The sequence below is a fragment of the Pituophis catenifer genome, unplaced genomic scaffold (assembly GCF_029215685.1).
Source record: "Pituophis catenifer annectens isolate HBS135680 unplaced genomic scaffold, rPitCat1.0.hap2 SCAF_1, whole genome shotgun sequence".
NCBI lineage: Eukaryota > Metazoa > Chordata > Lepidosauria > Squamata > Colubridae > Pituophis > Pituophis catenifer.
In genome coordinates, this window is record NW_027256881.1 from 312,635,830 (window position 1) to 312,653,331 (window position 17,502).

Consider the following 17,502-nt stretch of genomic DNA (forward strand, 5'->3'; position numbering starts at 1 on the left):
TTGAATTGAAGTTATCAGCCAGTACTTATTCACTAGCTAAAATTCTATTCTAATTATTAGTTGTGCCTAACAACCACAATTGTCTTTATATAAACAAGGATGTTGACTCCATCCCAAACCATGTCTATTCCAGGGACTTTCTACATCCATTATTTCTTTGTGTATTTTCAAGAATCTACAACTGTCCTTCCAATAAATTGTTCAAAGCAATAAATATATGAAATGTACAGTCCAAGAAAATATTGATTACATAGATGTGAAATGTACATACCATTACTGAATAAAATTGATGGCACACTGATAAATTGAAGATGCCTGTAGTTGAAAAACAATAATTGCTTGGTGTTTTAGCCCCAAATTAGTATATATTTTAGCATCTGCAGAATGTACATCCTGGAAGAAGCAATAAATTTGATTAGGAAGTTACAGAAAATAGTCAAACCGGTGGAGGAAGCCTCTGTTATCTACACGTAAAGGCAATTCTGAGGGAGTTTTTTTTTAAATCATTTTTTTCTTTTTCTGAGACACATCAACTGGAAAAAATACTGTAAAAAGATACTGTGCTATAAAAATAGTGTTTTTAAAGGGGATCTGTACTCTGAGCCATCATTGTGCCCCGAAACAGCTGCGGGAGTATCCTCTGGTACAAAAATGTTGGCAACTTGCCAATGCAAATAAAATCATGCTTAACATTTTTTCACACAACAATTATTTCATCTCTGCATCGCAGCAAATATTGGTGGCTTTGAGCAGCAAGGGACAAATGCCTGACATGATTGAGCAAACAATTCGCTATTATATAATATTCCAGAAATATTTAATCTAAACAGCTAAAGTATGTTTCTATCATTTGAATCCCAGCTTTCTAATTAATAAATGGGGTGGGGGGGGAGATGTTGAATTGCAACTCCTTCCTTGCACCTTGTGCTCATCAAAAATGACAGGGCTGATTTTGTACTTGACAGCCAATCACATGTATGTGATGCACATTCCATTTACAATGAGATGGAATTGATTTTCTCCATGACATGCATTATGCAAATGAAAGAACCAGAACTCCACCCTCCCTTCCTTCCCAAACCTTTCTTTGATGCTCTTAACACTTTATTATAAAGCATTACACAAAATAGTTTTCTCTTGCTGTGGCTATAGGAAACCATGTCTTCCTAATTTGCTATCACTGTACTATGGTGCGTTAAAATAATACCTTGTTAAAAAGCAGCAGCATCTCCTGAAAAGTAGAATCAGGCATGTTAAATCATATTAAAATAAACAATTCGGATGTCGTATTGCAGTAGTATGATTCCCATACCAAGGCCTATTTTCCCCCTATGGTACAGTTCTAAATCCAAATGCATGCTCTGCAATGAAGAAGGGAAAAAAACCCACAATACTCACTTTAAAAGGATTGCTTATTTATACTCTCTTTTTCTAGTGCCTGCAATGTTAGAGTCAGAAATACCAGTAGTTTATTAGGTACATTCAGCTTCAGCAGTTCCTGGTATATATTTTCACATTGGGTAGTTTGATGTTGAAATGGCATCTCTATTTTTGGCCAGTTGCGGAACAAACCATTATTAAAGGTTGCTCACTTTTTAAAATGAAAAGAAAAGGTGATCAATGCTTTCTCATGATGTTGCAAATTTTAATAATATCAAAGAGAGGGCTCTTTAATTATGATTTTACTTTTTGGTTCTTGCAACTGACGCTCATGACAATGCTATGGGTGGCAGGACAAAGTAAATTAAGGTACCGTGTTACTTTGTGGCATGCCCAAATCCATCATTCCTTCTGTACAAAGACCTACTAATGGCCACAAGGAGATGATTGGTTATGGAAAGGGTCAAGTTATGGTTGTCATTAATTTGGACTAGTATGTTATTCCAGGCGTGAGCCCCAATTACAATAATAGAATGACACCTTGTTCTGAAGCACTATAAAGAAAATCACTCTAAGAAGTTGGAATCTTTTTGTATGTGGCACCCAGTCATGCCCACAGCAATTTTTTGTGCACATAAATTCCCTGGACAGTGTTTGGCACCAACAAATGTCAAACTTTATGAAAATGTAAGCACACATGTCCTCACTGGGAAGAGCCATACTTCAGTGGCAGAGCATATACTTTGTATGCCAAAGGTCCAGAGTTCATTCCCCGCTATTACCACCTTAGAAATTCACATGGTAGGTAATGGGGAAAGGGCTTTGCTTGAGATCCCGGAACGCTACAATCCTTCACCAGGACAAATAATACTGACCTAAATAAACAAATAACTGCCATGAGGCAAAACAATTTCACAAGCTTGACTTAATTCTATCAACATAGAATTGCATATAATAGGCATTCCCCATAATCTGCCGAATAAAAAAATATCTTGTTCATTATGATGAGCAGATCAAAGGACATATTTGTTTATGGCATCTTCTCCTTAAAAACATAGCACCATGTATGAACATTAGGTTAGAAATAGGATGATTCTATCCTCCTTCTTGAAGCTTGGGACTCCTAGTCCCCTCCAGATAACTTGCCATTTACCATCTCATACAGAGAAAGAAGAATTAGCTATGTTTTCCTCTGCCTCATAATGCTCCTAAATACTTACATGTTATGATGGTTGGGACAAAGATCCCTGTCACTCTTATGGGGAAGATATTGCTTAGAGCAGCCCAATCTGAGCTGCTTGGTGGCTATCATTTATAGTTCCACATTTGGCATGTTCTTTGTCTTGTCAGATAAAATTTGTTCCTCATCTGTCATTCCCTCATTAACATCTTTTTGATACAGAAGCAGACAACTTTACTGACAGTGTTGACATTATAGTTATTAATTTCTGGTTCTATACTTCAAAGATCTCCTTTAATATTTCTGACATTATAATGCTTTGTTTCATTTTGTAAATCCTGGTTTGTATTTTATTTGACGGTGATAACCAGCACCTTGAAGCGCACCCGGAAGACCACGGGGAGCCAGTGCAGCTCGCGCAGGAGCGGTGTTACATGGGAGCGCCATGCTGCTCCCGTCACTACCCACGCTGCTGCGTTCTGGACCAGCTGGAGCCTCCGGGTGCTCCTCAAGGGGAGCCCCATGTAGAGAGCGTTGCAGTAGTCAAGGCGAGAGGTGACGAGGACGTGAGTGACTGTGCACAGGGAATCCCGATCAAGAAAGGGCCGCAACTGGCGAATCAGGCGAACCTGACAAAAGGTCCCCCTGGTTACAGCCGTCAGATGTTCCTCCAAGGACAGCTGCATATCCAGGAGGACTCCCAGATTGCGAGCCCTCTCTGTGGGGGCCAACGACTCACCCCCAATAGTCAGTGATGGAGTCAACTGACTATATCGGGATGCCGGGAGCCACAGCCACTCAGTCTTGGAAGGGTTGAGCTTCAGCCTGTTCCTCCCCATCCAGACCCGCACAGCGCTCCATGGCATAGGGTCTAGCTATCTTCGAGACCGCCTGCTGCTACTGACGACCTCCCATCGACCCGTGCGCTCCCACAGAGAGGGCCTCCTCGGGGTGCCATCAGCCAAACAGTGTAGGCTGGTGACCCCCAGGGGGAGGGCCTTCTCTGTGGGGGCACCTACCCTCTGGAATCAGCTCCCCCCAGAGATAAGGAGAATCCAGGACCTCAGTGCCTTCCGTCGTGCCCTTAAAACCCATTTTTTCAAGCAAGCCAGGCTGGCTTAAGAAGAAATTTTTAAATGTTTTTAAATGTTTTAAATGTTTTAATTGGTAGTGAGTTTTAATTGGGCCAAATTTATATATCTTTTAATTGTTTTTTAATATTTGTCCTGCATGTTTTTTAATTCTGGCTGTACACCGCCCTGAGTCCCCAGGGAGAAGGGCGGTATAGAAATTCAATAATAAATAAATAAATAAATAAATAAATTTCCTGTTGCTTAAAATCTTTAGTCCCCTCTAGTTTCCAGTTTCTAAATTCATCACTTATCTTTTGTCATGACATGACAGGATAGTCAAACTTAGTCTGTTTTCCCATGTAAAGGCTTTTATTTTTATAGTTAATTCCAAAATCCTATAGTAAAAATCAGTATTACAAATTTATCAGGACCCTTAATATTTTTATGACTTTCTTAGATCAAAATCTTATTTAACATTTTTAAAAAGTTCTTAAGTTTATAACTAATTTTTATTTTCTTTTTCTTCAGAATTGAGGATTTTTCAGATTTATCAATCTGAAAGTCTCTAACAGCTTTAGGACACTAATAAGTAAGGTTTGCAAACTTAATGTCCTTTAAAACAGGGGTCCCCAGCCTCTGGGCTATGGACCAGTATCAGGCTGTGGCCTGTTTGGAACTGGGCATGGAAGCAGTGGGTGAGCATATCTCTGTGCACAGATCCACTTGTGCAAGTGGTGGGTTTGGATGCCTGCCTCTTGTGCAAATGGAGCTGTGCACGCATGCATATTTGCCTGCCACTTGTGCAGATTCATCCCCTTTCCTCACCGGTCTGCAAAGTCGGAAAGGTTGGGAATTGCTGCTTTAAAAGTCTTCCCTGTAGTTGTGAGCAAAATGGGTAATCCCATAATCTCCCTGCACCCAATCCCATGGAAAATGGTTGTTCTGCAGTCTCACATCTGGAGTACATGTGAGCAATTTCCTATTGTCTTCTTATCCAGACAGTTCCAAGGAATCAGTTTATTCACTGATTCCTTGGTCCTTGCCACAGTTGTTGACATCGCTTTTGAAAAGCCATCTTTAGTTCACCATACCTCTCCATACCTCACTTGGTGGCTTTCTTTGATAATTCTATGAATTTCTTTTATATCACAGGAATGAATTTTACTGCAACTTTATGGGTTCTCTGTAAAGATGGGTGTGTTTTGCTTTGCATAAAATGATCTTTTAACTGAAGATACGGTTTATGTAAACATCTGTTTAGTCTACTTTAAAAGAATGGATCATAAGTAAGGATAGTTGGCAATCTAAAATTGATGAACAACAATAAGTAGACTGAGTAACTACCTAATGTTCCTCGTAAGAGTTTTCCCAACTATGTTAAATAGTTTATATTTTTATTTAGAGTAATTATTTTTATGTATTTCATAAATCTCAGATTGCCTTTTTAATGTGTGGATGGTCATCTTATCTGTAAAAAGGAAAAGGTTATTACACTTTTTCCTGCATAACCTCTACTTGGTTACTCTGGAAAATAGATTGCTGAACCAAAAAACCCCCCTTTGCTCTTTTGTTTAAAAAGGCAAAAGAAAAGGGGGAACCAATGAAGGATCTGTACATAGAAAATTAAAAAAAAAAACTCTTGAAAGATGATGCAAACAGAGCCTGGAGTGCAGATATTAAAACTACATCATGATAAATGGTGCCATTAAGTTTCTGTGACAAAGGTATTCATAATAAAACATCTGGACAAATTATCTCCAAAAGGAGAGAGGCATATTATTATAACATCTTTGCAAGCTCCTTTTCAAATATAATACATTCCTTCTCTTCATTTATCTTGCTTTGAACATAGCTGCTTATCGTCACATCAGTCACACACAACTCCCAGCTGCCTGGCTACTGCACACCTACACACATTTTCTGACAGTTTTCATTCATTTCACCTTATAGTGTAATCAGAATTGCTCTTTGAAAAGCATGAATTGTTTAAGAAGCTGATGGCATTATATTACTGTGATTTTTCCATTGCCCCATTTTTTATAATCTCCATGTGCTAAACCTAGGATAATATTTGCAATTTAAAATATTTATGTGTCTTATTTTGGAATTTGGAATTGCAATTCTAAGCATATTTACCAATGAATTAAGTGGAACTGAATTCTGAATGAACAGTAAACTTGGCTTTAAGGATTGTGAAAACATGCATTAAGCATTCTATGGAAGTAATTCTAAAGGTCTTTAGATAGTCTGTGATATTATTTTTAATATTTTAATATTTATATATATATATATATATATATATATATATATATATATATATATATATATATATATATATATATATGTTTTCTCAGGTTTTCGCGGGTGTTTGTATGTAGGTCTTTGGTTATTCGGGTCTTCTCCCACGTAAAATTGGAAGTGTCTTGGCGACGTTTCGACGAAGTCTCATTCGTCATCTTCAGGCTGGTGTTCTCGGCTTCGTGCTTCCAGGAGCAATGTGAGATCGCAGCTGTCTCTTCCTTTTAACTGCTAGTGGGGGTGTGAGCTGATTGGGTGGGAACTTGGCTGTGTTCTGATTGGATGGGGGGTTGGTTGTGCTCTGATTGGCTGGGTGTGTGTTCTGTTTGGGTGGGGGCTTGGTTGTGCTCAGCTTAGTCTGAGTTGTAGGGGGATTTGAGCTGGTGAGCTGCATTGTTGTTGTTTGGCTTCGTGTTTGTGGCCGTGCGAGCTCTTCATGGTGGGTGTCAGTCTGCTTCATGTATGGATTGGAGGGGTTTAAAGTGGCTAATGATGCAGCTGCGGTCTGGCTTCTGGTCCTTGGTCGTGGCTCATTATCAGTGTGGGTTTGAGTCTGCTTTCTGCGTGGATGTGTGGTGGTGACATCCTGTGTGGCTCTCGTGAGTGTGGGTCTGGTATCATTCGTCGTGTTAGGGACTCGTTTGTCAATAAGGGCAGGTTTCCAAATGGCTGGTAGGCGGGAGGTATCGTTTCGTTTGTTCATGCTGTGTGGGCGTTTTTCTATCTCGATGGCTTCTCTAACAACAGAATAATCAGAGCACAACCAACCCCCCATCCAATCAGAACACAGCCAAGTTCCCACCCAATCAGCTCACACCCCCACTAGCAGTTAAAAGGAAGAGACAGCTGCGATCTCACATTGCTCCTGGAAGCACGAAGCCGAGAACACCAGCCTGAAGATGACGAATGAGACTTCGTCGAAACGTCGCCAAGACACTTCCAATTTTACGTGGGAGAAGACCCGAATAACCAAAGACCTACATATATATATATATATATATATATATATATATATATATATATATATATATATATGTTTTTCTTCTAGCCAGGTTTTCCCTACGTAGCCAAGTTTTTTTTTTTTTTACGTAGGGAAAACCTGGCTAGAAGAAAAACACACATAGACCCTACGAAGAAGTAAGAAAATTGATATATATATATATATATATATATATATATATATATATATATTCCACATTTCTTTTCTATTGAGGTTCAACCGATGTGTTAAATGACAGCCAGAACATGTTGATTAAAGATAGGAACAAATCTGCCAAATTGATAGAAAATGTCATACAAACAGACAGTGGAGTGAAAGACAAAAGTGTAATTTTACACTTTTAGAAAAAAAGAAATATCTTCTTTGCAATTTGAATGAAAATTAGTCTTGTGCTTCCAAATCAAACCCTACACTTGTTATGTGTTCCTTTATTGGGAAAAAAAAACATGTTTGTATACAAATGACAGTGGGGGGGGGGGGACAGATTTGAATCCCAATCAAGATCGCGTGACTTGTTTTATTCCTATAATATGGTTGCATCATTCTGTACAATTTGAAAATGAAAAAAGCCAATCTAGATTAGCTCCTATACAAATGCTATTTACCCAAGCAGGTGTCACTCGCTGGGAAGAGTTCTGAGGCCACATAGCAATCAGACATTCTGGGTGCCAGTGAAATTTCTGATGGGGATAAACTTCTGGTTTTCTCTTCTGTGAAAAGGTATCAAAGAAAAGGCCCTTCCAGAAAGTGGAGTTTCTCATTTTTTTTTCCAGATGGGCCCATCTCCTTGGATTTGCAGAAATATGCCTAGTGTCTGATGGCAGTCTCTTAAGAGCCTAGTCGAGCCTTCCAGAAATTATGGAACCAGCTACATTACAAATGACTGCTAAGTTTCAACTGGCTCTTGGTAAAGTAATTTCTTATTGTTTTATTAATAGAGAGCTTTATGATTAGCACTGATAATGTTATCTAGTTTGGGTGATGAAACATCTGCAAGAAAACAACCAACCTCAGATACCCCTCATTTCAACCCTCCACTACAAATATTTTCCTTTATTAGTAGAGAGCTTTAGCTGGTCTCCTTCCACCTTGAACCAGCCATTATTCTGATACAATCTAATATTTGCATAATGCCTTTTCCTACCTTCCTTTGCTAAATATGCTACCTTTCCTTGTTAGAGTTAACTATTCCATTTGTACTGAATTTATTCTGCCTAGATTTGGTTAGATCAGGCACCCATTGGCTTTCCTTGTGAATTTCAGGGAGCCTCCCTTGCTTGAATGTGTTATGAATGGGGTGGCAGAAATTGAACAATTCCCAACTGTTATTCCTGGCATTTATTTGAAAATGAATAAAGACAATAGAATTGTGGTCATTATTTTCTGTTTCTTTTCTCTTTGCTTGTATGTTTTTAAATAAGGCATACTTCCATAAGGCTGAAGTTCTGCAAATTTAGGGCAAGTGAACAGGATGCCTGTCAATTACACAATAAAATCTAGGATTTAACAGCAGGATATTTTTTTCAATCCCTTTTTTTTTATCTAATTTAGAACACAGACTGACATCTCTTGAGTTGAGAATGTGGAATGGATTGTTGTTAGATGGTTTCTCTTGCTATTTACAACTCTTGATCTCTTACAATTTATATAAAATGCTACCTTGTTTTCCCCTCTTGGTTATTAGAGCAAAGTTTTGCCATATCCGTGTCTTGCAACATTTGCCTTTTTGGTGAAATCATATAATTAACTTTATGCGGTATGATTAGAAACCACTCTGACTTTGTAAGATTGTAATTAGATCCCAAGGGAACATTGGATACAGCAAGAAAATTTATTCCAGTGAGATAATTGGTGGTAAAGGACCGTGTTTCATTTAATATTTTTTTTAAAGGGGGTTTAATGAATGGGCAAGAATTTTTAAGATATGGATATTCTCTTCTGCAGCCTCTTCTCTTTAAGCATCTTTGAATGATGGGAAAAAACTGAGTATTTTAAGCATTATCTTCCATTTGAAAGAAAAATGTGCCAAAAGTATCTTTTCTAACAGTTTGTTTTTATCCTTATAACCAAAATATATTATCCTGAGGAATATAGAAGAAATCATGCAATGGAGAGTGCTATGTAAACTCACCATCAGGCCAAGGTTTGTGTGTAGTGGTCTGTTTTCTTCCAGCATTTTGGAAAACAATAGACCGGCAATAAAGAGTCAGAGCTCTTTTTTGTTGGGTATCCACAGAAAATTGGGCAGAAAATTATTCATTGTCAAAAAATATGCTTTTGCATTTAATACGACATAAACTCTATCAAATCCAGCTAGAGATGGTTGATAATGTCATTGCCTCCAGCTGAAATTGGCATAAGTGGAAACAAAATGAACTTCATGATGATTGTGCCAGCAATTTGACATTTTTTGCCTCCTATCTTTCATGAGGTGCTTACAGAGCTGGAGAAAACTAGTGGCATCAAGGCTATGTTTTTATCTAATTGGAGCCTTAGTTCTAAGAGCTCTTGAGAACTGTTTTGATTTAATCATGACATGAAGCTAGCATTCCAGACTAAGGGGAATCCTGTTGCTGGAAAAGTAAATGGGGAAGAGGCAAGTTAATATTTGTATGAAGAAATAAGAAAGGATGTAAACCTGAAAACTGTGCCTTTTCTTATCAGCTGCTGTTGAGAATGTGCTATTAAGGGGGACATTTTTCCTTTAAAATAATGATTAGTGAAATGAATGTCTTGTATCCATTCTTATTCAATTAATTACCCTTTAGGGTTTTTAAAAAATAGAATGAGACCCCTTTATTATTTATTCTTAATAACTATTTCTACATAAGAGTTAAAATGGAGGAAAAGGAGTCAGTATTATAGAAACTTTGACTAAGTGTAGTGTCTTAAATAGGATCTCTATTTTGATGTGGGACATCTCATTCTGAATAAAATATGGTTGCATCTTTTAAGATTTTTAGAAGATGGTCAATTTAAAACTCAGCTCAAAAATGTCTCAAGCACAAAACAATGAGTTTGGTTCAAAAAAATGTCAACAGACATGGAGAATTTTAGCATTATCCATATCTGATAGGAAGGGAAGCTAAATTCTTTCCATCCCCCTTCCAAAATCATCCTATGACTCTGTTGTAAGAATTTGAACAAAAAAATTGTCCAATACAAGCTGTATGGACTTCCTTTGAGGAATGTTTCGGTGGGAGAATTTGGGAGCTGAAGTTGGAGTTGAAGACCACACGTCTGAAACTTGCTGAGGTTGAAAAACACTAGATAATGGGGTGGGCTCTACCTCTTCCCCAATTTTGTAGTATTTCTTTGGGAAACCTTGGGTGTCTCTATGTGAAGGTACCTCCACTTCTAAAGCAGAAACTCAGAACCTCATTTCACAATGTTGGCTGGTTTGAAAAGCTATATCAACTCATTTGTGTGCTTCATACCATTTTCATTGAAAGTGGGGGTGGGGGACACACACAAATTTTTCCCTTTGTGGTGCTGTCATTCTGCAGAGCTTGTCTATTTTTTTTTCCAGTTGGTGGCAACTTTGTTTTGTAGATCTCATGTCATTATCCAGATTTTCAACTGACATTTCAAAGGAAGTTTTAAAGATGGTATCCATTGTAAGTCTTAAAAAATATTCATTTGATGAAGTGTTTTTTGTTATAAAACTTCATGCCACAATAAATATGCACAGTGTCATAGGAATTTCATGGTTCTTTTTTTTTTAAATCATTATTCAACAGAATATAGTCTACATAAAAGTGTTCACTTTTGCTTTGAACTATGATCCATAATAACAGATTGAGGGCTTAGAATTTCTCACTTTCATCTCCATTTCCTGAATTACAGTTATACTGCCTTACAAAGAATGAATGGGACAAGGCACAAATATTCAGTAACTGATACACTCATTACTTTCATGCATTCTTGTTTACACATAATACATTAAGAATGAGCAGTAATGGTCAGAAGGTGATTGAAAATAATCCCATAGGTTCAGAAACAGGTGCTAATGTACAGGAATATCAGCTGGCATAATGATTTTACTTTATGTACTGAATGATATAATTAGCATTGCTAAGGAAGAAAAACATAATTAAGCACTTTGACAGGTTGTGTTTAAGGAAAAGATGATCTGGAGTCAGGCTGAGGAATATTACCAAAAATAATCTAATGCCAAAAATAGTTATTACTGTATTAATCTTCCATACAGCCTGCTTAGTGTGCAACATCCTTTATTTTGCAAATTATTTTTTACAGTGCTGAGAGGTAGGACAGAATACATGATCAATCTAATTTCATAAATGACGTTATTATTAGCACATCATTTAACCAGTAATTATGCCCCTCAACTGGAATTTTAGCAGCAAAGTCAATCCATTTATTTATTGGTTTTCCAAAGCACAAGAAAGCAAAGTCATAAAAAAGCAGGAAGAAAAGTTTCCAAGCTGCTTTGGCTATGAAAGGTAATCAGCAGTTCTCTAGGCCTTATTCTGTGGCTCACAAAATTCTTTCTCAAATGAAGTAAAATAGGTGATGGCGTGCCTATTTTACTAAACAAGCAAATAAAAAAATCAATAAAGTGTGCCTTGCCACTGTACAACATCACTGCCGTACCCTAAAACATTGTTGAACAAAAAGAAACTGCTTCCCATTGTGACAATCCTGTAGTGGATTGGGAGAGCCATCATTCTTAAGATTTAATTTTAACAAAAGATCATTAAAGTTTGGGTTAGAATTAGAGTGAGAATTATTGGGAAACAAACATTGCCAATCTGGGTCAATTCAGTAAATAAATTTTCCTTCAGAGGGTGGAGGAATGCACAAGAGGTTATGCTACCTGTGATTTGATGCCAGCCAATAGAATTTAGTAGACAAAGAATGGGAACTTGGAGAGAAAGTGACCACATGATGCTGGAAATCCTGATATTACATGAAATTAAAGCTGTGTATAATCAAGTGGGAGTGATATTGGGAGATGGGGGAAGTGACAGCAAGGGGAATGGTTGGATAAGAGGCAGCTTAGCCCACAGTAGAATGTGGGCATATCAAATGTCTCAGAAGGAACCCTCCCTAGTTTCTGCAGGTGAGGCAGCAGTCATGGGGAGCAGGGGGAAGAGATGTACTTTCAAACTTGCAATATTCTGTTAACACAACCTCACGATAAAGTAGAATTACCTCATATGACCTGCCTTGCAAGACTGACATTAGCTAATTGGGGGGGGGAATCCCAAAATGGGTAGGAGTGCCTCAAAAAAAAGTGTTAAGTCCATGCTACAAATAATGCCAATATGAATAGGAAACCATGGAAGAAAACAGAAAAATCAACGTAGCTGCAGAAAACTCTTTAGGAAAATGCGCGTTTTCTCATACCTCATACTATCACAAGACCCATCACAAAACCCTCACTTGACACACCCACACCTGAAGCCCTTATAAATAGGGGAACACTGACACTGACATCCCCTAAACTCGACTGAAGATATGTTACCTAGCCTGGTAATGAAATGTTTGGAAACCAACCCACAAGCTGGGAGAACGAACCTTCATCCTCAAAATTTGAATTATAGCTGGGAGATTGTTGTGCTGTGGATAATTGAAGCCAGCAAATCCTGCTCCAGCAAAAATAATAAAAAAGTGAGCATAGACCTTGTTCATTGCTGAAGTTATTTGTGTCCCTAATCACAGCTTTAAACACAGGAGAGGTTCCAAATTAAGTCACTATTTCTTCCTAGGGAAGGCAACCACAACCTAATAGCAAAAACAACAAAAAACCATACCTGATCAAGTGCTGTTTGAATATATGGAGAAGCTATGGAGTCCACAGGTAGTCCACAATTGAACCCAAAATACCCATTGCTAAGTGAGACCGTTGTTAAGTGAATTTTGCCCCATTTTACTATCTTTCTTGCCACCGTTGTTAAGCAAATCATTGCAGTTGTCAAATTTACAGGACTGCTGCATGAATCTGGCTTCCCCATTGACTCTGCTTGTCAGAAGGTCTCAAAAGATGATCGCATGACCCCAGGACACTGCAACCGTCATAAATATGAGTCGGTTGCCAAGTGTTCCAAATGTTGATCATTTGCTCATGGGGATGCTGCAACGGTGTGAAATATAGTTATTAGTCACTTTTTTCAATGCCGTCATAACTTCAAATGGTCGCTAAATGAACCGTTGTAAGTCAAGGACTACCTGTAGTACCTCTATCTAACTAAGTAGTAGCATATTTTGACAATTTTGTCTTCTTCCTAATTCTTTACTAGTTTCACCCCAGAAAAGTTACAGCAGATTGATGTGACCGCGTAAATGCATGGATAATAAAGTAGAACTCATTGCTTACCGATTTTGGCAATAGATTTTCTTTAATTAAAACAAACCTATGAACTAGAGCAGCCATTCAAATCTGAGATGCTAACAATATTTCTCAAACCTGGCATCTTTAGGGCATCTTTAAGACTCCCAGAATCTGGAATTGAAGTCCATATGTCTTAAAATTTCCAGGTTTGAGAAACACTGTGCTAAAATAACTAAGGATGAGAAGTAACCAGAAGTCCCTTCAGTACATGATTGTCAGCCTTGCAAGTTAAATCAGACAGGAAAATATGGCCAGAAAAGGTTATTCTAGTTTATTTGAAGGTTATATGAAGAGAATCTTGCAAACCTGAAAATATATTTTCCTCCCCTTCATTTTTATAGCCCAAGAAACTAGAGAGGGTCCCTTTTGAGCCTTCCAGCCCATCCACTTTCCTGCTGCAAGCTAATTTACTTTTTATCTGACCATTCCCTTGGTTGTGTTCCTTCACCCTGTTTCCCAGAGTCGTTCCCACATACCATTACAATGGTCAATCTCCCCCCAGGAGTGTAAGTCTAAAAACAACTGTTTAAGATACTTATGTATTCAAGTGTTGAGGTCAGTGGTGGGATTCAAACAATTTAACAACCAGTTTTCTGCCCGAATGACCGGCTGGGTAGGCATGGCTGGGTGGTCATGTGACTGAGTAGGCATGGCCAACTTGATGTCACTCACGTCGAGGGGCACTTAGCCTCACCCAGCCACTCATGACCATGGGGATGCTGCAACGGCCATAAGTGTGAAAAACAGTCATAAGTCACTTTTTTTTTTGAAATTTTTAAAAAGTGTTATTTCTTATACTCGTAATGTAAATGTACATTCTCTTATACATAATTGATCATACATATACATATTTTTCTTAAAGAAAGCATAAAGGCATAAAAATAAAGCATTTTAATTACAAAAGGGGAAAGGAGAGGAAGAAAGGACAGGGGACAGGAGTAGGAGAGAAGGTGAGCAAGGGGGAAAAGAGGGGAGGAGTGGGGAAAGGAAGGGGAAGTAGGACAGAGGAAGAAGAGGAGGAGGGAGAAAGTAGGAGAGGAGAGGAGAGGAGAGGAAGGAGGGAAGGGAAAGGAAGAAGAAGGAGAAGAAGGTTTGTTGTGAAAGGAGGGAAAAGAAAGAGTAGAAGAGCAACCCCAAATGTAAATAAGTCACTTTTTTCAGTGCCATTGTAACTTTGAGTGGTCACTAAATGAACTGTTGTAAATCAAGGATTACCTGTACAAAAATTCAAAAATCTTCTTTGCTTGCAAAATACCAATCATTAGATTAGAAATGGGGGAATATGCACTGAAGATCAATGAGTCACAGCTGTCATGGAAACCTAAACCATTCTGTCTGAATACCTTCCTTTTCCTCAGCAATACCTGCAACCCAGAGTTACAAATCAGGCAGGGTGCCAGAGCACATTGAGGAATTAAAATAGTTAAAATACAGCCAACTCTTGCTCATAAAGTGAAACCCTTTAGCAGAGAGGTCATTTAAGCTCTCCAGAAAGTAGGTGGGCATATTTGGGCTATAAAATGCTGAGTTAAAGACAAATAAACAAATTAACATCTTGAGTGAGGGCTAATCCTATTCTGTCTTTGTTCAGACCTTGCTGCAGGAAATTTTTGCCTATGAATATAGCTATCTATCTTGTTATCTCTTAAGTGCTGACATCTGCTGTGGGCTATTAAGAAAGATAGGAGCTGCTTTCTCCCTCTAAGAAAACATGTTTCTCCATTTCTCATCCAGGGATATATTAAAAAGGAAGAATATATTTCTCAAAATATTTCATTCTTCTAGGAAAGGGGTGAGTGCTACCTTTCTACAATTGGTGCCATGTTATTATGCCATATTATCATGAGAGCAAACTATAACAAATTGGAAGGAGGGTCCACTTATTATCAATGAGCAATCGTGTAGCTTGGCCACTCTCAAGCAATGCAAGGGACTCCTGTCCCAAAGGTGCTTTTTCAAGAGGCAAGTGGACTTTCTGGAAACCAAGAAACCTTTAGGACAACCATGACTTGGATGACTGAAGAATCCCCATAGACAAGAGACTCCTGGGCTCAGTGAACTGACAAAGCAGTTTCCCACCCAGGAGAAGCTATCATTAGATCCATTTGCACCACTTAAAGATACCAGCTGGTTTCACTCATCTCACAAGATATCCTAAGGTAATCATCCAGATTTAAGGAAAAATCACATGCCCTCAGAAAGGCAGTAAAAAAATCAGACAGAATGCCAAGCTTGCATCCTGCCTCTCAGCCATTTCTTCTATGGTTATGCCAACCCTTCTGTAAATAGCTGTTCAAGCTCCAAAACTAAAAGTACCACAAAAAACTCTGGGAGGGGGATGACTCCAGAGAAGCTCAGCTATAGACAGAAAGTCTGGGCGTATTGCCAAGAACCATTAAGGCTGTTAGAGGCAGTTTTTGAAAACATTTAAAGCAGTAGGGGCAGCAATGAAGATAAAGATTAGGCTAGAAATACAGGCACATTAGAATCTTTCCTTCCTGCGTTCCTTGCAGGATTAGCCCTGTAAAGTGAGAAAAGATTTCTTCCAACAACTGCTCAGAAAATTAATATATGGTTCGGGAGAACTGGTGCGAACCAACAAGAGCCCACCATTAGTTGGGCCCAAAAGATAAAGTTCAAGAAATGGGATGGCAAGACAATATTGTGCTGGCACCTTTTAAACTATAGACTCCTCTTACATATTATTTCATGGGAGCTGATCACAATAAAAGGAATGTTTAAAAAGTCCAGAAACAACCTAAAAGGGCATAATACTGTAAAAAAATATATATCATGTAGTAGGAACTCTGAAAACTTGTCTTCCAAAGTGGTTGAAGATAAGTATTCTAATAAGATCTTCATGCAATTCCTAGTTGTTTACATATAATAGCAACAAAATTATTTCTTTCATGTCTGAAATATATTGTTGAAATGAGGAAAATCTAGACTAGTAACAGGAGTAAATTCTGATGCAGAATGACTCTGAGCTCCATTCATTGCTGGTATTCAAAATTAAGTTTTAAACTTTAATGCTCAATTGGTATATTCTACTACAAACTCCAGATGATGGATTTTGAGACTTTAGTAAAAGAAGGATTAAAAAGTAGATTTCATAATGCTGAAATCTACTCAGTCCAGAGCCAATGTTCACATGAGGACAGCTGAATTATTTTAAAACAGTATTGGAAGAAAAATCTGGTCCAGTTCCAAGACAGGAGAAAGATGCTGGAAATAAAATGGGGGCAGGCTGCAGGAAAGGAAGTCTCCATTTATTTGATAGCCAAAATCTTCAGTGACATCAGAATGTTTCTGGGGTGGCTGACAAAATGGGGTTGAGAGTAGGTGGGCTTATATATATTATTTGGGGCTTTGTGATTGAGATGCCTGTTCCTGTGTAAGAATATGTCCTTTAATATTTTAATGGCTGTGGCCAGATTCCTATGGGATCGTGTAGGAGTCATGGCTGGCTCTACAGGTAAAAGGAGAAATGCAACTCCTAGGTGTTTTGTGTGTCTGAGCTAATCTTGTCATCTTTGGCTCCTTACCTATTGTGTTGCTTATTTGGAGTTTCTGATTGCTCATTGATTATGTGTAGAGTGGCCTAGTCTTTCTGAAAGGATATAAAATCTCCATTCCTAAAGACTAGCCTCTTCAGGTTTCTCTTTGAGGCTGTTTTCCTATGGCAGGAAGACTGGGGCTGCTTTCTGCCTCTAAGAAGATATCTCTCCTCTTCTACCCCAGGAATAATATTCTATTCTGCCTTTTTTTTTTAATATTAAGAATCTTTTATTCTGGGGAGGGGGAGGCTTCCTGCAATATGCTGCAGATTGAATTCTGGGGAAGATCGTTCTAGCAACCAACATTTTTTGTCATGACGTAAAAGAGTAGGAAGTTTCACACAAAATGTATTTGTTCTACCTTGATTCCCGTGGCCTTGAAATTTCTCAATATTTTCTGCTATCCTATTTTGAAATATATTAGAGCACAGCTGGAAATATATGGCTGGATCTCCCAAAAGTTAAAAATAGGTACATGGACCTAAAATCATGGGGCTGGTCTGTGATCCTGGGGTAGATAATTAATTATTTTCTCTATGACCCTTGACTTCAGTCTAGAAAATTCTACATGGAGGGGAAAAATTGCTATCTTTGACTTTTTTCCTTCTAATGTAGCTCATAAATTTGTGAATAATATGAGTTAGGAAAATGGTATAAAG